The following is a 24,143-nucleotide window of genomic DNA, read 5'->3' as shown; positions in this document are numbered from 1 at the left end:
TATATTTCTTGCAAAGATTTGATGCTATAACTTAATTATTTTCAACTGTCATAATTTTTTCTGTGCTTCTTATAGGCACAGTTCGTTTTCATATTATTGTAAATTACTTGAAAAGCATTTCCAAGTTGCTAGTTTATTGCTAGTGTGTTAAACATGTCTGATTCAGAGGAAGATACATGTGCTATATGTGCTAATGCCAAAGTGGAGCCCAATAGAAATTTATGTACTAACTGTATTGATGCTACTTTAAATAAAAGTCAATCTGTACAAACTGAACATATTTCACCTTACAACGAGGGGAGAGTTATGCCGACTAACTCGCCTCACGTGTCAGTACCTGCATCTCCCGCTCGGGAGGTGCGTGATATTGTAGCGCCGAGTACATCTGGGCGGCCATTTCAAATCACATTACAGGATATGGCTACTGTTATGACTGAAGTTTTGGCTAAATTACCAGAACTTAGAGGCAAGCGTGATCACTCTGGGGTGAGAACAGAGTGCGCTGATAATATTAGGGCCATGTCAGACACTGCGTCACAGGTGGCAGAACATGAGGACGGAGAACTTCATTCTGTGGGTGACGGTTCTGATCCAAACAGACTGGATTCAGATATTTCAAATTTTAAATTTAAGCTGGAAAACCTCCGTGTATTACTAGGGGAGGTGTTAGCGGCTCTGAATGATTGTAACACAGTTGCAATACCAGAGAAAATGTGTAGGTTGGATAAATATTTTGCGGTACCGGCGAGTACTGATGTTTTTCCTATACCTAAGAGACTTACTGAAATTGTTACTAAGGAGTGGGATAGGCCCGGTGTGCCGTTCTCACCTCCTCCGATATTTAGAAAAATGTTTCCAATAGACGCCACCACACGGGACTTATGGCAAACGGTCCCTATGGTGGAGGGAGCAGTTTCTACTTTAGCTAAGCGTACCACTATCCCGGTGGAGGATAGCTGTGCTTTTTCAGATCCAATGGATAAAAAAATTAGAGGGTTACCTTAAGAAAATGTTTGTTCAACAAGGTTTTATATTGCAACCTCTTGCATGTATTGCGCCTGTCACGGCTGCAGCAGCATTTTGGTTTGAGTCTCTGGAAGAGACACTTGAATCATCTACACTAGATGAGATTACACTCAAACTTAAAACCCTTAAGTTAGCTAACTCATTTATTTCAGATGCCGTAGTACATTTAACTAAACTTACGGCTAAGAATTCCGGATTTGCCATTCAGGCACGCAGAGCACTGTGGCTAAAATCCTGGTCAGCTGATGTTACTTCTAAATCTAAATTGCTTAATATACCTTTCAAAGGGCAGACCTTATTCGGGCCCGGGTTGAAGGAGATTATCGCTGACATTACAGGAGGTAAAGGCCATGCCCTGCCTCAGGACAAAGCCAAACCTAGGGCTAGACAGTCTAATTTTCGTTCCTTTCGTAATTTTAAAGCAGGAACAGCATCAACTTCCTCTGCACCAAAACAGGAAGGAGCTGTTGCTCGCTACAGACAAGGCTGGAAACCTAACCAGTCCTGGAACAAGGGCAAGCAGGCCAGGAAACCTGCGGCTGCCCCTAAGACAGCATGAATCGAGGGCCCCCGATCCGGGACCGGATCTAGTAGGGGGCAGACTTTCTCTCTTCGCCCAGGCTTGGGCAAGAGATGTTCAGGATCCCTGGGCGTTAGAGATCATATCTCAGGGATACCTTCTGGACTTCAAATCCTCTCCCCCAAGAGGGAGATTTCATCTGTCAAGGTTGTCAACAAACCAAATAAAGAAAACATAATTTATGCTTACCTGATAAATTTATTTCTCTTGTAGTGTATCCAGTCCACGGATCATCCATTACTTATGGGATATTAACTCCTCCCCAACAGGAAGTGCAAGAGGATTCACCCAGCAGAGCTGCTATATAGCTCCTCCCCTAACTGCCATTACCAGTCATTCGACCGAAAACATGCAGAGAAAGGAAAACCATAGGGTGCAGTGGTGACTGTAGTTTAATGGAAAAATTACCTGCCTTAAAGTGACAGGGCGGGCCGTGGACTGGATACACTACAAGAGAAATAAATTTATCAGGTAAGCATAAATTATGTTTTCTCTTGTTAAGTGTATCCAGTCCACGGATCATCCATTACTTATGGGATACCAATACCAAAGCTAAAGTACACGGATGACGGGAGGGACAGGCAGGCTCTTTATACGGAAGGAACCACTGCCTGAAGAACCTTTCTCCCAAAAACAGCCTCCGAAGAAGCAAAAGTGTCAAATTTGTAAAATTTGTAAAAAGTATGAAGAGAAGACCAAGTTGCAGCCTTGCAAATCTGTTCAACAGAAGCCTCATTCTTAAAGGCCCAAGTGGAAGCCACAGCTCTAGTAGAATGTGCTGTAATTCTTTCAGGAGGCTGCTGTCCAGCAGTCTCATAGGCTAACCGTATTATGCTACGAAGCCAAAAGGAGACAGAGGTAGCCGAAGCTTTTTGACCTCTCCTCTGACCAGAATAAACGACAAACAGGGAAGACGTTTGTCGAAAATCCTTAGTTGCCTGTAGATAAAATTTCAGGGCACGGACTACATCTAGATTGTGTAGCAGACGTTCCTTTTTCGAAGAAGGATTAGGACACAAAGATGGAACCACAATCTCTTGATTGATATTCCTGTTAGTGACCACCTTAGGTAGGAACCCAGGTTTAGTACGCAGAACTACCTTGTCTGAATGAAAAATCAGATAAGGAGAATCACAATGTAAGGCAGATAACTCAGAGACTCTTCGAGCCGAGGAAATCGCCATTAAAAACAGAACTTTCCAAGATAACAACTTGATATCAATGGAATGAAGGGGTTCAAACGGAACCCCCTGTAAAACATTAAGAACTAAGTTCAAACTCCATGGTGGAGCAACAGTTTTAAACACAGGCTTGATCCTAGCTAAAGCCTGACAAAAAGCTTGAACGTCCGGAACTTCTGACAGACGTTTGTGTAAAAGAATGGACAGAGCTGAAATCTGTCCCTTTAAGGAACTAGCGGATAAACCCTTTTCTAAACCTTCTTGTAGAAAAGACAATATCCTCGGAATCCTAACCTTACTCCATGAGTAACTCTTGGATTCGCACCAATATAAGTATTTGCGCCATATCTTATGGTAAATCTTTCTGGTAACAGGCTTCCTAGCCTGTATTAAGGTATCAATAACTGACTCAGAAAAACCACGTTTTGATAAAATCAAGCGTTCAATTTCCAAGCAGTCAGCTTCAGAGAAATTAGATTTTGATGTTTGAAGGGACCCTGGATCAGAAGGTCCTGTTTCAGAGGTAGCGACCAAGGTGGACAGGATGACATGTCCACTAGATCTGCATACCAAGTCCTGCGTGGCCATGCAGGCGCTATTAGAATCACTGATGCTCTCTCCTGTTTGATTCTGGCAATCAATCGAGGAAGCATCGGGAAGGGTGGAAACACATAAGCCATCCCGAAGGTCCAAGGTGCTGTCAAAGCATCTATCAGAACCGCTCCCGGATCCCTGGATCTGGACCCGTAACGAGGAAGCTTGGCGTTCTGTCGAGACGCCATGAGATCTATCTCTGGTTTGCCTTAACGTCGAAGTATTTGGGCAAAGACCTCCGGATGAAGTTCCCACTCCCCCGGATGAAAAGTCTGACGACTTAAGAAATCCGCCTCCCAGTTCTCCACTCCCGGGATGTGGATTGCTGACAGGTGGCAAGAGTGAGACTCTGCCCAGCGAATTATCTTTGATACTTCCATCATTGCTAGGGAGCTTCTTGTCCCTCCCTGATGGTTAATGTAAGCTACAGTCGTGATGTTGTCCGACTGAAACCTGATGAACCCCCGAGTTGTTAACTGGGGCCAAGCCAGAAGGGCATTGAGAACTGCTCTCAATTCCAGAATGTTTATTGGTAGGAGACTCTCCTCCTGATTCCATTGTCCCTGAGCCTTCAGAGAATTCCAGACAGCGCCCCAACCTAGTAGGCTGGCGTCTGTTGTTACAATTGTCCAGTCCGGCCTGCTGAATGGCATCCCCCTGGACAGATGTGGCCAAGAAAGCCACCATAGAAGAGAATTTCTGGTCTCTTGATCCAGATTCAGAGTAGGGGACAAGTCTGAGTAATCCCCATTCCACTGACTTAGCATGCACAATTGCAGCGGTCTGAGATGTAGGCGTGCAAAGGGTACTATGTCCATTGCTGCTACCATTAAGCCGATCACCTCCATGCATTGAGCTACTGACGGGTGTTGAATGGAATGAAGGACACGGCATGCATTTTGAAGCTTTGTTAACCTGTCTTCTGTCAGGTAAATCTTCATTTCTACAGAATCTATAAGAGTCCCCAAGAAGGGAACTCTTGTGAGTGGAAAGAGAGAACTCTTCTTTTCGTTCACCTTCCATCCATGCGACCTTAGAAATTCCAGTACTAACTCTGTATGAGACTTGGCAGTTTGAAAGCTTGAAGCTTGTATCAGAATGTCGTCTAGGTACGGAGCTACCGCAATTCCTCGCGGTCTTAGTACCGCCAGAAGAGCACCCAGAACCTTTGTGAAGATTCTCGGAGCCGTAGCCAATCCGAATGGAAGAGCTACAAACTGGTAATGCCTGTCTAGAAAGGCAAACCTTAGATACCGGTAATGATCTTTGTGAATCGGTATGTGAAGGTAAGCATCCTTTAAATCCACTGTGGTCATGTACTGACCCTTTTGGATCATGGGTAAAATTGTCCGAATAGTCTCCATTTTGAACGATGGAACTCTTAGGAATTTGTTTAGGATCTTTAAATCCAGGATTGGCAAGAAAGTTCCCTCTTTTTTGGGAACCACAAACAGATTTGAGTAAAACCCTTGTCCCTGTTCCGACCGTGGAACTGGATGGATTACTCCCATTAATAAAAGCTCTTGTACGCAGCGTAGAAACGCCTCTTTCTTTATTTGGTTTGTTGACAACCTTGACAGATGAAATCTCTCTCTTGGGGGAGAGTATTTGAAGTCCAGAAGGTATCCCTGAGATATTATCTCTAGCGCCCAGGGATCCTGGACATCTCTTGCCCAAGCCTGGGCGAAGAGAGAAAGTCTGCCCCCCACTAGATCCGTTCCCGGATCGGGGGCCCTCAATTCATGCTGTTTTAGGGGCACCAGCAGGTTTCCTGGCCTGCTTGCCCTTGTTCCAGGACTGGTTAGGTCTCCAGCCTTGTCTGTAGCGAGCAACAGATCCTTCTTGTTTTGGAGCAGAGGAAGTTGATGCTGCTCCTGCTTTGAAATTCCGAAAGGAACGAAAATTAGATTGTCTAGCCTTAAATTTGGCTCTGTCTTGAGGCAGGGCATGGCCTTTACCTCCTGTAATGTCAGCGATAATTTCTTTCAATCCGGGCCCGAATAAGGTCTGCCCTTTGAAAGGTATATTAAGAAATTTAGACTTAGAAGTAACGTCAGCTGACCAGGATTTTAGCCACAGTGCTCTGCGCGCCTGAATGGCGAATCCGGAATTCTTAGCCGTAAGCTTAGTTAAATGTACTACGGCATCTGAAATAAATGAGTTAGCTAACTTAAGAGCTTTAAGCCTGTGTGTAATCTCATCTAATGGAGCTGATTCAAGTGTCACTTCCAGAGACTCAAACCAAAATGCTGCTGCAGCCGTGACAGGCGCAATGCATGCAAGGGGTTGCAATATAAAACCTTGTTGAACAAACATTTTCTTAAGGTAACCCTCTAACTTTTTATCCATTGGATCTGAAAAGGCACAGCTATCCTCCACCGGGATAGTGGTACGCTTAGCTAAAGTAGAAACTGCTCCCTCCACCTTAGGGATCGTTTGCCATAAGTCCCGTGTGGTGGTGTCTATTGGAAACATCTTTCTAAATATCGGAGGGGGTGAGAACGGCACACCGGGTCTATCCCATTCCTTAGTAACAATTTCAGTAAGTCTCTTAGGTATAGGAAAAACGTCAGTACTCGACGGTACCGCAAAATATTTATCCAACCTACACATTTTTTCTGGTATTGCAACTGTGTTACAATCATTCAGAGCCGCTAACACCTCCCCTAGTAATACACGGAGGTTTTCCAGCTTAAATTTAAAATTTGAAATATCTGAATCCAATCTGTTTGGATCAGAACCGTCAGCCGCAGAATGAAGCTCTCCGTCCTCATGTTCTGCAAGTTGTGACGCAGTATCTGACATGGCCCTAACATTATCAGCGCACTCTGTTCTCACCCCAGAGTGATCACGCTTACCTCTTAGTTCTGGTAATTTAGCCAAAACTTCAGTCATAACAGTAGCCATATCCTGTAATGTGATTTGTAATGGCCGCCCAGATGTACTCGGCGCCACAATATCACGCACCCCCCGAGCGGGAGATGCAGGTACTGACACGTGAGGCGAGTTAGTCGGCATAACTCTCCCCTCGTTGTTTGGTGAAATGTGTTCAATTTGTACAGATTGACTTTTATTTAAAGTAGCATCAATACAGTTAGTACATAAATTTCTATTGGGCTCCACTTTGGCATTAGCACATATAGCACAGATGTCTTCCTCTGAATCAGACATGTTTAACACACTAGCAAATAAACTAGCAACTTGGAAATACTTTTCAAGTAATTTACTATAATATGAAAACGTACTGTGCCTATAAGAAGCACAGAAAGATTTATGACAGTTGAAAGTTAATAAACTGAAAGGTTATAGCATCAAATCTTTGTAAAAAACACAATTTTAGCAAAGGCTTGTTCCCATTAGCGAAGGATAACTAACCCTGATAGCAGAAAAACAGAATTTATGTTTACCTGATAAATTTCTTTCTCCAACGGTGTGTCCGGTCCACGGCGTCATCCTTACTTGTGGGATATTCTCTTCCCCAACAGGAAATGGCAAAGAGCCCAGCAAAGCTGGTCACATGATCCCTCCTAGGCTCCGCCTACCCCAGTCATTCGACCGACGTTAAGGAGGAATATTTGCATAGGAGAAACCATATGGTACCGTGGTGACTGTAGTTAAAGAAAATAAAATATCAGACCTGATTAAAAAAACCAGGGCGGGCCGTGGACCGGACACACCGTTGGAGAAAGAAATTTATCAGGTAAACATAAATTCTGTTTTCTCCAACATAGGTGTGTCCGGTCCACGGCGTCATCCTTACTTGTGGGAACCAATACCAAAGCTTTAGGACACGGATGAAGGGAGGGAGCAAATCAGGTCACCTAAATGGAAGGCACCACGGCTTGCAAAACCTTTCTCCCAAAAATAGCCTCAGAAGAAGCAAAAGTATCAAACTTGTAAAATTTGGTAAAAGTGTGCAGTGAAGACCAAGTCGCTGCCCTACATATCTGATCAACAGAAGCCTCGTTCTTGAAGGCCCATGTGGAAGTCACAGCCCTAGTGGAATGAGCTGTGATTCTTTCGGGAGGCTGCCGTCCGGCAGTCTCGTAAGCCAATCTGATGATGCTTTTAATCCAAAAAGAGAGAGAGGTAGAAGTTGCTTTTTGACCTCTCCTTTTACCTGAATAAACAACAAACAAGGAAGATGTTTGTCTAAAATCCTTTGTAGCATCTAAATAGAATTTTAGAGCGCGAACAACATCCAAATTGTGCAACAAACGTTCCTTCTTTGAAACTGGTTTTGGACACAGAGAAGGTACGATAATCTCCTGGTTAATGTTTTTGTTAGAAACAACTTTTGGAAGAAAACCAGGTTTAGTACGTAAAACCACCTTATCTGCATGGAACACCAGATAAGGAGGAGAACACTGCAGAGCAGATAATTCTGAGACTCTTCTAGCAGAAGAAATCGCAACTAAAAACAAAACTTTCCAAGATAATAACTTAATATCAACGGAATGTAAGGGTTCAAACGGAACCCCCTGAAGAACTGAAAGAACTAAATTGAGACTCCAAGGAGGAGTCAAAGGTTTGTAAACAGGCTTGATTCTAACCAGAGCCTGAACAAAGGCTTGAACATCTGGCACAGCTGCCAGCTTTTTGTGAAGTAATACCGACAAGGCAGAAATCTGTCCCTTCAGGGAACTTGCAGATAATCCTTTTTCCAATCCTTCTTGAAGGAAGGATAGAATCCTAGGAATCTTAACCTTGTCCCAAGGGAATCCTTTAGATTCACACCAACAGATATATTTTTTCCAAATTTTGTGGTAAATCTTTCTAGTCACAGGCTTTCTGGCCTGAACAAGAGTATCGATCACAGAATCTGAGAATCCTCGCTTCGATAAAATCAAGCGTTCAATCTCCAAGCAGTCAGCTGGAGTGAAACCAGATTCGGATGTTCGAACGGACCCTGAACAAGAAGGTCTCGTCTCAAAGGTAGCTTCCAAGGTGGAGCCGATGACATATTCACCAGATCTGCATACCAAGTCCTGCGTGGCCACGCAGGGGCTATCAAGATCACCGACGCCCTCTCCTGCTTGATCCTGGCTATCAGCCTGGGGATGAGAGGAAATGGCGGGAACACATAAGCTAGTTTGAAGGTCCAAGGTGCTACTAGTGCATCCACTAGAGCCGCCTTGGGATCCCTGGATCTGGCCCCGTAGCAAGGAACTTTGAAGTTCTGACGAGAGGCCATCAGATCCATGTCTGGAATGCCCCACAGGTGAGTGACTTGGGCAAAGATTTCCGGATGGAGTTCCCACTCCCCCGGATGCAATGTCTGACGACTCAGAAAATCCGCTTCCCAATTTTCCACTCCTGGGATGTGGATAGCAGACAGGTGGCAGGAGTGAGACTCCGCCCAAAGAATAATTTTGGTTACTTCTTCCATCGCTAGGGAACTCCTTGTTCCCCCCTGATGGTTGATGTACGCAACAGTCGTCATGTTGTCTGATTGAAACCGTATGAACCTGGTCCTCGCAAGCTGGGGCCAGGCCTGGAGCGCATTGAATATCGCTCTCAGTTCCAGAATATTTATCGGTAGAAGAGATTCTTCCCGAGACCAAAGACCCTGAGCTTTCAGGGATCCCCAGACCGCGCCCCAGCCTATCAGACTGGCGTCGGTCGTGACAATGACCCACTCTGGTCTGTGGAACATCATCCCTTGAGACAGATTGTCCAGGGACAGCCACCAACGGAGTGAGTCTCTGGTCCTCTGATTTACTTGTATCTTCGGAGACAAGTCTGTATAGTCCCCATTCCACTGACTGAGCATGCACAGTTGTAATGGTCTTAGATGAATGCGCGCAAAAGGAACTATGTCCATCGCCGTCACCATCAACCCGATCACTTCCATGCACTGAGCTATGGAAGGAAGAGGAACGGAATGAAGTATCCGACAAGAGTCCAGAAGCTTTGTTTTTCTGGCCTCTGTTAGAAAGATCCTCATTTCTAAGGAGTCTATAATTGTTCCCAAGAAGGGAACCCTTGTTGACGGGGATAGAGAACTCTTTTCCACGTTCACTTTCCAGCCGTGAGATCTGAGAAAGGCCAGGACAATGTCCGTGTGAGCCTTTGCTTGAGGAAGGGACGACGCTTGAATCAGAATGTCGTCCAGGTAAGGTACTACTGCAATGCCCCTTGGTCTTAGCACCGCTAGAAGGGACCCTAGTACCTTTGTGAAAATCCTTGGAGCAGTGGCTAATCCGAAAGGAAGCGCCACGAACTGGTAATGTTTGTCCAGGAATGCAAACCTTAGGAACCGATGATGTTCCTTGTGGATAGGAATATGTAGATACGCATCCTTTAAATCCACCGTGGTCATAAATTGACCTTCCTGGATGGAAGGAAGGATAGTTCGAATGGTTTCCATCTTGAACGATGGGACCTTGAGAAATTTGTTTAAGATCTTGAGATCTAGGATTGGTCTGAACGTTCCCTCTTTTTTGGGAACTATGAACAGATTGGAGTAGAACCCCATCCCTTGTTCTCTTAATGGAACAGGATGAATCACTCCCATTTTTAACAGGTCTTCTACACAATGTAAGAACGCCTGTCTTTTTATGTGGTCTGAAGACAACTGCGACTTGTGGAACCTCCCCCTTGGGGGAAGTCCCTTGAATTCCAGAAGATAACCCTGGGAGACTATTTCTAGCGCCCAAGGATCCAGAACATCTCTTGCCCAAGCCTGAGCGAAGAGAGAGAGTCTGCCCCCCACCAGATCCGGTCCCGGATCGGGGGCCAATATTTCATGCTGTCTTGGTAGCAGTGGCAGGTTTCTTGGCCTGCTTTCCCTTGTTCCAGCCTTGCATTGGTCTCCAAGCTGGCTTGGCCTGAGAAGTATTACCCTCTTGCTTAGAGGACGTAGCACCTTGGGCTGGTCCGTTTTTACGAAAGGGACGAAAATTAGGTCTATTTTTTGCCTTGAAGGGCCGATCCTGAGGAAGGGCGTGGCCCTTACCCCCAGTGATATCAGAGATAATCTCTTTCAAGTCAGGACCAAACAGCGTTTTCCCCTTGAAAGGAATGTTTAGTAGCTTGTTCTTGGAAGACGCATCAGCCGACCAAGATTTCAACCAAAGCGCTCTGCGCGCCACAATAGCAAACCCAGAGTTCTTAGCCGCTAACTTAGCCAATTGCAAAGAGGCGTCTAGAGTGAAAGAATTAGCCAATTTGAGAGCATTGATTCTGTCCATAATCTCCTCATAAGGAGGAGAGTCACTATCGAGCACCTTAAGCAGTTCATCAAACCAGAAATATGCGGCTGTAGTGACAGGGACAATGCATGAAATGGGTTGTAGAAGGTAACCCTGCTGAACAAACATCTTTTTAAGCAAACCTTCTAATTTTTTATCCATAGGATCTTTGAAAGCACAACTATCCTCTATGGGAATAGTGGTGCGTTTGTTTAAAGTAGAAACCGCTCCCTCGACCTTGGGGACTGACTGCCATAAGTCCTTTCTGGGGTCGACCATAGGAAACAATTTTTTAAATATGGGGGGAGGGACGAAAGGAATACCGGGCCTTTCCCATTCTTTATTAACAATGTCCGCCACCCGCTTGGGTATAGGAAAAGCTTCTGGGAGCCCCGGCACCTCTAGGAACTTGTCCATTTTACATAGTTTCTCTGGGATGACTAAATTTTCACAATCATCCAGAGTGGATAATACCTCCTTAAGCAAAATGCGGAGATGTTCCAATTTAAATTTAAATGTAATCACATCAGATTCAGCCTGCTGAGAAATGTTCCCTAAATCAGTAATTTCTCCCTCAGACAAAACCTCCCTGGCCCCCTCAGATTGGGTTAGGGGCCCTTCAGAGATATTAATATCAGCGTCGTCATGCTCTTCAGTAACTAAAACAGAGCAGCCACGCTTACGCTGACAAGGGTTCATTTTGGCTAAAATGTTTTTGACAGAATTATCCATTACAGCCGTTAATTGTTGCATAGTAAGGAGTATTGGCGCGCTAGATGTACTAGGGGCCTCCTGAGTGGGCAAGACTCGTGTAGACGAAGGAGGGAATGATGCAGTACCATGCTTACTCCCCTCACTTGAGGAATCATCTTGGGCATCATTGTCATTATCACATAAATCACATTTATTTAAATGAATAGGAATTCTGGCTTCCCCACATTCAGAACACAGTCTATCTGGTAGTTCAGACATGTTAAACAGGCATAAACTTGATCAGAAAGTACAAAAAACGTTTTAAAATAAAACCGTTACTGTCACTTTAAATTTTAAACTGAACACACTTTATTACTGCAATTGCGAAAAAACATGAAGGAATTGTTCAAAATTCACCAAATTTTCACCACAGCGTCTTAAAGCCTTGAAAATATTGCACACCAATTTTGGAAGCTTTAACCCTTAAAATAACGGAACCGGAGCCGTTTTAAGCTTTAAACCCCTTTACAGTCCCTGGTATCTGCTTTGCTGAGACCCAACCAAACCCAAAGGGGAATACGATACCAAATGACGCCTTCAGAAGTCTTTTATAAGTATCAGAGCTCCTCTCACATGCGACTGCATGCCATGCCTCTCAAAAACAAGTGCGCAACACCGGCGCGAAAATGAGACTCTGCCTATGCTTTGGGAAAGCCCCTAAAGAATAAGGTGCCTAAAACAGTGCCTGCCGATATTATTAAATCAAAATACCCAGAATAAATGATTCCTCAAGGCTAAATAAGTGTTAATATCAATCGATTTAGCCCAAAAAAAGTCTACAGTTTAATACTAAAAAACTCTAAGCCATCTCCGTGGAGATGTTGCCTGTACAACGGCAAAGAGAATGACTGGGGTAGGCGGAGCCTAGGAGGGATCATGTGACCAGCTTTGCTGGGCTCTTTGCCATTTCCTGTTGGGGAAGAGAATATCCCACAAGTAAGGATGACGCCGTGGACCGGACACACCTATGTTGGAGAAAAAAAAGTTACAGAAATAAACGTTTTTTATCACAGTCAACTACAATCTCACAGCTCTGCTGTGAATGATTACCTCCCTCAAAACAAGTTTTGAAGACCCCTGAGTTCTGTAGAGATGAACCGGATCATGCAGGAAATACAATGAGCTTCTGACTGAATTTTTTGACCTCCCCCTCACACACAACAGTGAGAGAGATCAGTAAACTGTCATAAATTTAATAAAATAACTGCCAAGTGGAAAAAATAATGCCCAAAACATTTTATTCACCCAGTACCTCAGAAAATGAAACGATTTTACATGCCAGCAAAAAACGTTTAACATAAATTAAGTGTTATTAAAGAGCCTGTTGCCAGTCCCTGCAAATTAGGCTAAAGTCTTATGCACACAGTATAATTCCAGTGAAGTGCCATTCCCCAGAATACTGAAGTGTAAAATATACATACATGACAGCCTGATACCAGTTGCTGCTACTGCATTTAAGGCTGAGTTTACATTATATCGGTATGGCAGAATTTTCTCATCAATTCCATTGTCAGAAAATAATAAGCTGCTACATACCTCTTTGCAGATTAATCTGCCCGCTGTCCCCTGATCTGAAGTTTACCTCTCCTCAGATGGCCGAGAAACAGCAATATGATCTTAACTACGCCGGCTAAAATCATAGTAAAAACTCAGGTAGATTCTTCTTCAAATTCTACCAGAGAAGGAATAACACACTCCGGTGCTATTATAAAATAACAAACTTTTGATTGAAGTTATAAAACTAAATATAATCACCATAGTCCTCTCACACATCCTATCTAGTCGTTGGGTGCAAGAGAATGACTGGTAATGGCAGTTAGGGGAGGAGCTATATAGCAGCTCTGCTGGGTGAATCCTCTTGCACTTCCTGTTGGGGAGGAGTTAATATCCCATAAGTAATGGATGATCCGTGGACTGGATACACTTAACAAGAGAAAGAAGCGTTCCTACGCTGCGTACAAGATCTTTTATTAATGGGAGTGATCCATCCAGTTCCGCGGTCGGAACAAGGACAAGGGTTTTACTCAAATCTGTTTGTAGTTCCCAAAAAAGAGGGAACTTTCAGGCCAATCTTGGATTTAAAGATCCTAAACAAATTCCTAAGAGTTCCATCGTTCAAGATGGAAACTATTCGAACAATTTTGCCCATGATCCAAGAGGGTCAGTACATGACCACAGTGGATTTAAAGGATGCTTACCTTCACATACCGATTCACAGAAATCATTACCGGTATCTAAGGTTTGCCTTTCTAGACAGGCATTACCAGTTTGTAGCTCTTCCATTCGGATTGGCTACGGCTCCAAGAATCTTCACAAAGGTTCTGGGTACTCTTCTGGCGGTACTAAGACCGCGAGGAATTTCGATAGCTCCGTACCTAGACGACATTCTGATACAAGCTTCAAGCTTTCAAACTGCCAAGTCTCATACAGAGTTAGTACTGGCATTTCTAAGGTTGCATGGATGGAAGGTGAACAAAAAGAAAAGTTCTCTCTTTCCACTCACAAGAGTTCCCTTCTTGGGGACTCTGATAGATTCTGTAGAAATGAAGATTTACCTGACAGAAGACAGGTTAACAAAGCTTCAAAAGGCATGCCGGGTCCTTCATTCCATTCAACACCCGTCGGTAGCTCAATGCATGGAGGTGATCGGCTTAATGGTAGCGGCAATGGACATAGTACCTTTTGCACGCCTACATCTCAGACCGCTGCAATTGTGCATGCTAAGTCAGTGGAATGGGGATTACTCAGATTTGTCCCCCACTCTGAATCTGAATCAAGAGACCAGAAATTCTCTTCTATGGTGGCTTTATCGGCCACACCTGTCCAGGGGGATGCCATTCAGCAGGCCAGACTGGACAATTGTAACAACAGACGCCAGCCTACTAGGTTGGGGTGCTGTCTGGAATTCTCTGAAGGCTCAGGGACTATGGAATCAGGAGGAGAGTCTCCTGCCAATAAACATTCTGGAATTGAGAGCAGTTCTCAATGCCCTTCTGGCTTGGCCCCAGTTAACAACTCGGGGGTTCATCAGGTTTCAGTCGGACAACATTACGACTGTAGCTTACATCAACCATCAGGGAGGGACAAGAAGCTCCCTAGCAATGATGGAAGTATCAAAGATAATTCGCTGGGCAGAGTCTCACTCTTGCCACCTGTCTGCAATCCACATCCCGGGAGTGGAGAACTGGGAGGCGGATTTCTTAAGTCGTCAGACTTTTCATCCGGGGGAGTGGGAACTTCATCCGGAGGTCTTTGCCCAGATACTTCGACGTTGGGGCAAACCAGAGATAGATCTCATGGCGTCTCGTCAGAACGCCAAGCTTCCTCGCTACGGGTCCAGATCCAGGGATCCGGGAGCGGTTCTGATAGATGCTTTGACAGCACCTTGGACCTTCGGGATGGCTTATGTGTTTCCACCCTTCCCGATGCTTCCTCGATTGATTGCCAGAATCAAACAGGAGAGAGCATCAGTGATTCTAATAGCACCTGCATGGCCACGCAGGACTTGGTATGCAGATCTAGTGGACATGTCATCCTGTCCGCCTTGGTCTCTACCTCTGAAACAGGACCTTCTGATCCAGGGTCCATTCAAACATCAAAATCTAACTTCTCTGAAGCTGACTGCTTGGAAATTGAACGCTTGATTTTATCAAAACGTGGTTTTTCTGAGCCAGTTATTGATACCTTAATACAGGCTAGGAAGCCTGTTACCAGAAGGATTTACCATAAAATATGGCGTAAATACTTATATTGGTGCGAATCCAAGAGTTACTCATGGAGTAAGGTTAGGATTCCAAGGATATTGTCTTTTCTACAAGAAGGTTTAGAAAAGGGGTTATCCGCTAGTTCTTTAAAGGGACAGATTTCAGCTCTGTCCATTCTTTTACACAAACGTCTGTCAGAAGTTCCGGACGTTCAAGCTTTTTGTCAGGCTTTAACTAGGATCAAGCCTGTGTTTAAAACTGTTGCTCCGCCATGGAGTTTGAACTTAGTTCTTAATGTTTTACAGGGTGTTCCGTTTGAACCCCTTCATTCCATTGATATCAAGTTGTTATCTTGGAAAGTTCTGTTTTTAATGGCTATTTCCTCGGCTCGAAGAGTTTCTGAGGTATCTGCCTTACATTGTGATTCTCCTTATCTGATTTTTCATTCAGACAAGGTAGTTCTGCGTACTAAACCTGGGTTCCTACCTAAGGTGGTCACTAACAGGAATATCAATCAAGAGATTGTTGTTCCATCTTTCTGTCCTAATCCTTCCTCGAAGAAGGAACGTCTGCTACACAATCTAGATGTAGTCCGTGCCCTGAAATTTTATCTACAGGCAACTAAGGATTTTCGTCAAACGTCTTCCCTGTTTGTCGTTTATTCTGGTCAGAGGAGAGGTCAAAAAGCTTCGGCTACCTCTCTCTCTTTTTGGCTTCGTAGCATAATACGATTAGCCTATGAGACTGCTGGACAGCAGCCTCCTGAAAGAATTACAGCTCATTCTACTAGAGCTGTGGCTTCCACTTGGGCCTTTAAGAATGAGGCTTCTGTTGAACAGATTTGCAAGGCTGCAACTTGGTCTTCTCTTCATACTTTTTCCAAATTTTACAAATTTGACACTTTTGCTTCTTCGGAGGCTGTTTTTGGGAGAAAGGTTCTTCAGGCAGTGGTTCCCTCCGTATAAAGAGCCTGCCTGTCCCTCCCGTCATCCGTGTACTTTTGCTTTGGTATTGGTATCCCAGAAGTAATGATGACCCGTGGACTGACCACACTTAACAGGAGAAAACAAAATTTATGCTTACCTGATAAATTCATTTCTCCTGTAGTGTGGTCAGTCCACGGCCCGCCCTGTTTTTATGGCAGGCTAAAAAATTTTTTGGATTATACTCCAGTCACCACTACACCCTTGGGCTTCTCCTTTCTCGTTGGTCCTTTGGTCGAATGACTGGAGGTGACGTAGAGGGGAGGAGCTATATAGCAGCTCTGCTGGGTGAATCCTCTTGCACTTCCTGTAGGGGAGGAGATAATATCCCAGAAGTAATGATGACCCGTGGACTGACCACACTACAGGAGAAATGAATTTATCAGGTAAGCATAAATTTTGTTTTTATTAGCTAAAATATGTTTCTTCTGTTAAGTGTGATCAGTCCACGGGTCATCATTACTTCTGGGATATTACTCCTCCCCAACAGGAAGTGCAAGAGGATTCACCCAGCAGAGCTGCATATAGCTCCTCCCCTCTACGTCACTCCCAGTCATTCTCTTGCACCCAACGACTAGATAGGATGTGTGAGAGGACTATGGTGATTATACTTAGTTTTATATCTTCAATCAAAAGTTTGTTATTTTAAAATAGCACCGGAGTGTGTTATTATCTCTCTGGCAGAGTTTGAAGAAGAATCTACCAGAGTTTTTGTTATGATTTTAGCCGGAGTAGTTAAGATCATATTGCTGTTTCTCGGCCATCTGAGGAGAGGTAAACTTCAGATCAGGGGACAGCGGGCAGATGAATCTGCATAGAGGTATGTAGCAGTTTTTATTTTCTGACAATGGAATTGATGAGAAAATCCTGCCATACCGATATAATGTCATGTATGTATACTTTACACTTCAGTATTCTGGGGAATGGTACTTCACTAGAATTACACTGTAAGAAATACATAAAGCTGTTTAATAACTAGAGATTATGTTTAACGTTTTTGCTGGAATGTAAAATCGTTTTCATTTACTGAGGTACTGAGTGAATAAATGTTTGGGCACTATTTTTCCACTTGGCAGTTGCTTAATCTGTTTTCTGACAGTTTCTGTTCTCCCTCACTGCTGTGTGTGAGGGGGAGGGGCCGTTTTTTGGCGCTTTTACTACGCATCAAATATTTCAGTCAGCAACTCATTGTATTCCCTGCATGATCCGGTTCATCTCTACAGAGCTCAGGGGTCTTCAAAACTTATTTTGAGGGAGGTAATTTCTCTCAGCAGAGCTGTGAGAATTATAGTTTGACTGAGATAAAAAATGTTTATTCTGTAATTTGTTTCCTGCTTTCAGAATTTGTTATCTTTGCTAATGGGATTAAACCTTTGCTAAAATTGTGTTATTTACAAGGATTGAGGCTATAACTGTTTCAATTTATTAATTTTCAACTGTCATAGATCTTCTGTGCTTCTTAAAGGCACAGTACGTTTTAATATTATTCTAATTGAATTGTATTTCCAAGTTACAAGTTTATTTGCTAGTGTGTTAAACATGTCTGATTCAGAGGATGATACCTGTGTCATTTGTTGCAATGCCAAAGTGGAGCCCAATAGAAATTTATGTACTAACTGTATTGATGCTACTTTAAATAAAAGTCAATCTGTACAAATTGAACAAATTTCACCAAACAACGAGGGGAGAGTTATGCCGACTAACTCGCCTCACGTGTCAGTACCTACATCTCCCGCTCAGAGGGAGGTGCGTGATATTGTAGCGCCGAGTACATCTGGGCGGCCATTACAAATCACATTACAGGATATGGCTACTGTTATGACTGAGGTTTTGGCTAAATTACCAGAACTAAGAGGTAAGCGTGATCACTCTGGGGTGAGAACAGAGTGCGCTGATAATATTAGGGCCATGTCAGACACTGCGTCAAAGGTGGCAGAACATGAGGACGGAGAGCTTCATTCTGTGGGTGACGGTTCTGATCCAAACAGACTGGATTCAGATATTTCAAATTTTAAATTTAAACTGGAAAACCTCTGTGTATTACTAGGGGAGGTGTTAGCGGCTCTGAATGATTGTAACACAGTTGCAATACCAGAGAAAATGTGTAGGTTGGATAAATATTTTGCGGTACCGACGAGTACTGAGGTTTTTCCTATACCTAAGAGACTTACTGAAATTGTTACTAAGGAGTGGGATAGACCCGGTGTGCCGTTCTCACCCACTCCGATATTTAGAAAAATGTTTCCAATAGACGCCACCACAAGGGACTTATGGCAAACGGTCCCTAAGGTGGAGGGAGCAGTTTCTACCTTAGCTAAGCGTACCACTATCCCGGTGGAGGATAGCTGTGCTTTTTCAGATCCAATGGATAAAAAATTAGAGGGTTACCTTAAGAAAATGTTTGTTCAACAAGGTTTTATATTGCAACCCCTTGCATGCATTGCGCCGATCACGGCTGCAGCGGCATTCTGGATTGAGTCTCTGGAAGAGAACATTGGTTCAGCTACTCTGGACGACATTACGGACAGGCTTAGAGTCCTTAAACTAGCTAATTCATTTATTTCGGAGGCCGTAGTACATCTTACTAAACTTACGGCGAAGAATTCAGGATTCGCCATTCAGGCACGCAGGGCGCTGTGGCTAAAATCCTGGTCAGCTGATGTTACTTCTAAGTCTAAATTGCTTAATATACCTTTCAAAGGGCAGACCTTATTCGGGCCCGGGTTGAAAGAGATTATCGCTGACATTACAGGAGGTAAAGGCCATGCCCTGCCTCAGGACAAAGCCAAAGCCAAGACTAGACAGTCTAATTTTCGTTCCTTTCGTAATTTCAAAGCAGGAGCAGCATCAACTTCCTCTGCACCAAAACAGGAAGGAGCTGTTGCTCGCTACAGACAAGGCTGGAAACCTAACCAGTCCTGGAACAAGGGCAAGCAGACTAGGAAACCTGCTGCTGCCCCTAAAACAGCATGAATTGAGGGCCCCCGATCCGGGATCGGATCTAGTGGGGGGCAGACTTTCTCTCTTCGCCCAGGCTTGGGAAAGAGATGTTCAGGATCCCTGGGCGCTAGAGATAATATCTCAGGGATACCTTCTGGACTTCAAATACTCTCCTCCAAGAGAGAGATTTCATCTGTCAAGATTGTCAACAATACAGACAAAGAAAGAGGCGTTTCTACGCTGCGTACAAGAGCTCTTGTTAATGGGAGTAATCCATCCAGTTCCACGATCGGAACAGGGACAGGGGTTTTACTCAAATCTGTTTGTGGTTCCCAAAAAAGAGGGAACTTTCAGACCAATCCTGGACTTAAAGATCCTAAACAAATTCCTAAGAGTTCCATCGTTCAAGATGGAGACTATTCGGACAATTTTACCTATGATCCAAGAGGGTCAGTACATGACCACTGTAGATTTAAAAGATGCTTACCTTCACATACCGATTCACAAAGATCATTATCGGTACCTAAGGTTTGCCTTCCTAGACAGGCATTACCAGTTTGTGGCTCTTCCATTCGGATTGGCTACAGCTCCAAGAATCTTCACAAAGGTTCTGGGTGCTCTTCTGGCGGTACTAAGACCGCGGGGAATCTCGGTAGCTCCATACCTAGACGACATTCTGATACAAGCTTCAAGCTTTCAAACTGCCAAGTCTCATACAGAGTTAGTGCTGGCATTTCTAAGGTCACATGGATGGAAGGTGAACGAAAAGAAAAGTTCACTCCCGTCAGTGGCTCAATGCATGGAGGTAATCGGCTTAATGGTAGCGGCAATGGACATAGTACCCTTTGCACGCTTACACCTCAGACCACTGCAACTGTGCATGCTAAGTCAGTGGAATGGGGATTACTCAGACTTATCCCCTTCTCTGAATCTGGATCAAGAGACCAGAAATTCTCTTCTATGGTGGCTTTCTCGGCCACATCTGTCCAGGGGGATGCCATTCAGCAGACCAGACTGGACAATTGTAACAACAGACGCCAGCCTTCTAGGTTGGGGTGCCGTCTGGAATTCTCTGAAGGCTCAGGGACAATGGAGTCAGGAGGAGAGTCTCCTGCCAATAAACATTCTGGAATTGAGAGCAGTTCTCAATGCCCTCCTGGCTTGGCCCCAGTTGACAACTCGGGGGTTCATCAGGTTTCAGTCGGACAACATCACGACTGTAGCTTACATCAACCATCAGGGAGGGACAAGAAGCTCCCTAGCTATGATGGAAGTATCAAAGATAATTCGCTGGGCAGAGTCTCACTCTTGCCACCTGTCAGCAATCCACATCCCGGGAGTGGAGAACTGGGAGGCGGATTTCTTAAGTCGTCAGACTTTTCATCCGGGGGAGTGGGAACTTCATCCGGAGGTCTTTGCCCAAATACTTCGACGTTGGGGCAAACCAGAGATAGATCTCATGGCGTCTCGACAGAACGCCAAGCTTCCTCGTTACGGGTCCAGATCCAGGGATCCAGGAGCAGTCCTGATAGATGCTCTGACAGCACCTTGGGACTTCAGGATGGCTTACGTGTTTCCACCCTTCCCGTTACTTCCTCGATTGATTGCCAGAATCAAACAAGAGAGAGCATCAGTGATTCTAATAGCACCTGCGTGGCCACGCAGGACTTGGTATGCAGACCTGGTGGACATGTCATCCTGTCCACCTTGGTCTCTACCTCTGAAACAGGACCTTCTGATACAGGGTCCCTTCAAACATCAAAATCTAACTTCTCTGAAGCTGACTGCTTGGAAATTGAACGCTTGATTTTATCAAGACGTGGGTTTTCTGAGTCAGTTATTGATACCTTAATACAGGCTAGGAAACCTGTTACCAGAAAGATTTACCATAAGATATGGCGTAAATACCTATATTGGTGTGAATCCAAAGGTTACTCTTGGAGTAAGGTTAGGATTCCTAGGATATTGTCTTTTCTACAAGAAGGTTTAGAAAAGGGTTTATCTGCTAGTTCATTAAAGGGACAGATCTCAGCTCTGTCCATTCTGTTACACAAACGTCTGTCAGAAGTTCCTGACGTCCAGGCTTTTTGTCAGGCTTTGGCCAGGATTAAGCCTGTGTTTAAAACTGTTGCTCCACCATGGAGTTTAAACCTTGTTCTTAATGTTTTACAGGGCGTTCCGTTTGAACCCCTTCATTCCATTGATATAAAGTTGTTATCTTGGAAAGTTCTATTTTTAATGGCTATTTCCTCGGCTCGAAGAGTCTCTGAATTATCAGCCTTACATTGTGATTCTCCTTATTTGATTTTTCATTCGGATAAGGTAGTCCTGCGTACTAAACCTGGGTTCTTACCTAAGGTAGTTACTAACAGGAATATCAATCAAGAGATTGTTGTTCCTTCTTTATGCCCAAATCCTTCTTCAAAGAAGGAACGTCTACTGCACAACCTGGATGTAGTCCATGCTCTAAAATTTTACTTACAGGCAACTAAGGAATTTCGACAAACGTCTTCTCTGTTTGTCATTTACTCTGGGCAGAGGAGAGGTCAAAAAGCTTCCGCTACCTCTCTTTCTTTTTGGCTTCGTAGCATAATTCGTTTAGCTTATGAGACTGCTGGACAGCAGCCTCCTGAAAGAATTACAGCTCATTCTACTAGAGCTGTGGCTTCCACTTGGGCCTTCAAGAATGAGGCCTCTGTTGAACAGATTTGCAAGGCTGCAACTTGGTCTTCGCTTCATACTTTTTCCAAATTTTACAAATTTGACACTTTTGCTTCATCGGAGGCTATTTTTGGGAGAAAGGTTCTTCAGGCAGTGGTTCCTTCTGTATAAAGAGCCTGCCTATCCCTCCCGTCATCCGTGTACTTTTGCTTTGGTATCCCAGAAGTAATGATGACCCGTGGACTGATCACACTTAACAGAAGAAAACATAATTTATGCTTACCTGATAAATTCCTTTCTTCTGTAGTGTGATCAGTCCACGGCCCGCCCTGTTTTTAAGACAGGTAAATATTTTTTAATTTATACTCCAGTCACCACTTCACCCTTGGCTTTTCCTTTCTCGTTGGTCCTTGGTCGAATGACTGGGAGTGACGTAGAGGGGAGGAGCTATATGCAGCTCTGCTGGGTGAATCCTCTTGCACTTCCTGTTGGGGAGGAGTAATATCCCAGAAGTAATGATGACCCGTGGACTGATCACACTACAGAAGAAAGGAATTTATCAGGTAAGCATAAATTATGTTTCTTTACAATTTATTGATGCATGAGGGACACATTCTAAGTGGAGGTTCCACAATGGCTTCTAAACATATTGAACATTGACTTTCCACAATGTCAGACATGTTGAACAGGCTAGTAATGACTATACACAAGCATGAAAATACTTTATTTAGTGAAAAATATAACAATCTTAAAAAATGGCACTGTGGCTTTAAGAGAAAAAAGTATACACGTTCTGCAAAACAGCCTAAACATGCACCAAATTTTTCAAAATTTTGTATGTAGACCCACTATAGGTAGTTACGATTGCACCACACAACTTTTTAACAATTAACCCCTTAATGTTCAAACCGGATCGAAAATAGGCCCAGATCCGGAAGAAAAAAAACCTCAGCACCTTGCCACAGCCCTGCTGTGGCCCTACCTGCCCTCAGGGATCGAAAATGTGGGGTAAAAGCTTTGATTTCGCCCAAAACACACCCCAGGGCCCTCAGGAGTTAGAGCTTGCTGATAAAACTAACTGCGCACCTGAGGCGCAAAAATAGGCCCCGCCCATCTCACTCGATGTTCCCTGAGCCTTAAAGAACCGCACCAGAGCGGTTATAACTAGCCATGTGGGTTCCAAGACCCTAAAAATAAGCCATGTGTGTCCCAATAAAGTTGCCCAAAACGTTTATTGCCCACAAAAAACGTTTGCACACAAACATTTTACATTCAGTGTCAACCATATATGCAATTGGCCCCATAAGCAAGCTAAGTAATGCCCTATTTTTTAGCTCTAGGATTACTGCTTACCCTTACCCTAATGTCAGTCTTTCTGAAATATCACAGTCTCTCCAGAAAATATATGACTAAACATACATCATTGTTGCATAGCATGAAACCGTTCCTCACACTGAAGTTTTCCTGTACTCCTCAGCTTCTGTGGGAACAGCAGTGGACCTTAGTTACAAATGCTAAGATCATCATCCTCCAGGCAGCAGTCTTCATCCATCTGCTGCCTGAGAGTAAATAGTACAACGCCGTTACCATTTAAAAATAACAAACTCTTGCTTGAAGAAAAATAAAAACTAACAGTTTATCACCTCTTTCACTTTACCCTTCCTGCTTAGAGCCGGCAAAGAGAATGACTGGGGGGTGGAGTTAAGGGGGGAGCTATATAGACAGCTCTGCTGTGGGTGCTCTCTTTGCCACTTCCTGTTGGGAAGGATAATATCCCACAAGTAAGGATAAAACCGTGGACTCGGTACATCTTGCAAAAGAAATAATGTTAATAAAAATGATTTAAACATAAAAGTGGTCTTGGTGCCCCTTGGCCACCCAATAACTGCATCCTTTTTTTCTTTTACAATAGCAGCAGGCTGTTCTGCCTAACAGATGCCAACCATCTGCCCTAAATGGTTTTACTCACAGTGATGGAGCAGCTGCTGTCTCTATGTGAGCAGGAGAAAGACTGGGGCACGTGGTCACTCTTGTATTGGTATAATCACAATTTAAATAAAAATCAATTGCAACAGAGACAAGCTGAGGAATACTTTCAAAGGAATTTTGTTGCTAAAAACAAGTTTCTAGAGCCATATTTTAGAATTTTCCCCTGAGGAATGCAATAATGCAACGTTTAATTTATCTTTAAAGGGACATTCCAGTCAAAATTGGAATCCACATGGATGTATAAAATATTTGAATGGAAGCATTTTTGTAATATACATGTATTAGCAAAAATGCTTCTAATAAAAAGCTATAGCTGTTTAAAAAGTGTATTTACGTATGCCCCGTGCACCAGCATTTTAAACACAGCACTTGCTCAGAGAGCCTAAGGTGTTTGTACCATCTGGTAATGATTGAATTTGTTAATTGCTGATATGATACAAGCCCCACTGATGCTCTGAGCAACTGCAGTATTTCAAAAGCTGGTGCACTGAGAATATCTAGCTATGCTTCGCATGCACGTGCAGATACAAATGCTGACA

General features: G+C 43.8%; 1 protein-coding gene across 1 annotated transcript in view; it reads right to left on the bottom strand.

Annotated features, from left to right (window-relative positions):
- Window positions 1–24,143, bottom strand: part of GALNT10 (polypeptide N-acetylgalactosaminyltransferase 10) — a 402,787-nt gene that overhangs the window by 252,281 nt on the left and 126,363 nt on the right. The gene's annotated exons all lie outside the window — the stretch shown is intronic.

The sequence above is a fragment of the Bombina bombina genome, chromosome 6 (assembly GCF_027579735.1).
Source record: "Bombina bombina isolate aBomBom1 chromosome 6, aBomBom1.pri, whole genome shotgun sequence".
NCBI classification, from domain to species: Eukaryota; Metazoa; Chordata; class Amphibia; order Anura; family Bombinatoridae; genus Bombina; species Bombina bombina.
Note: the sequence above shows the minus strand (reverse complement) of the source record. Positions and strands in the feature narration are given on the sequence as shown.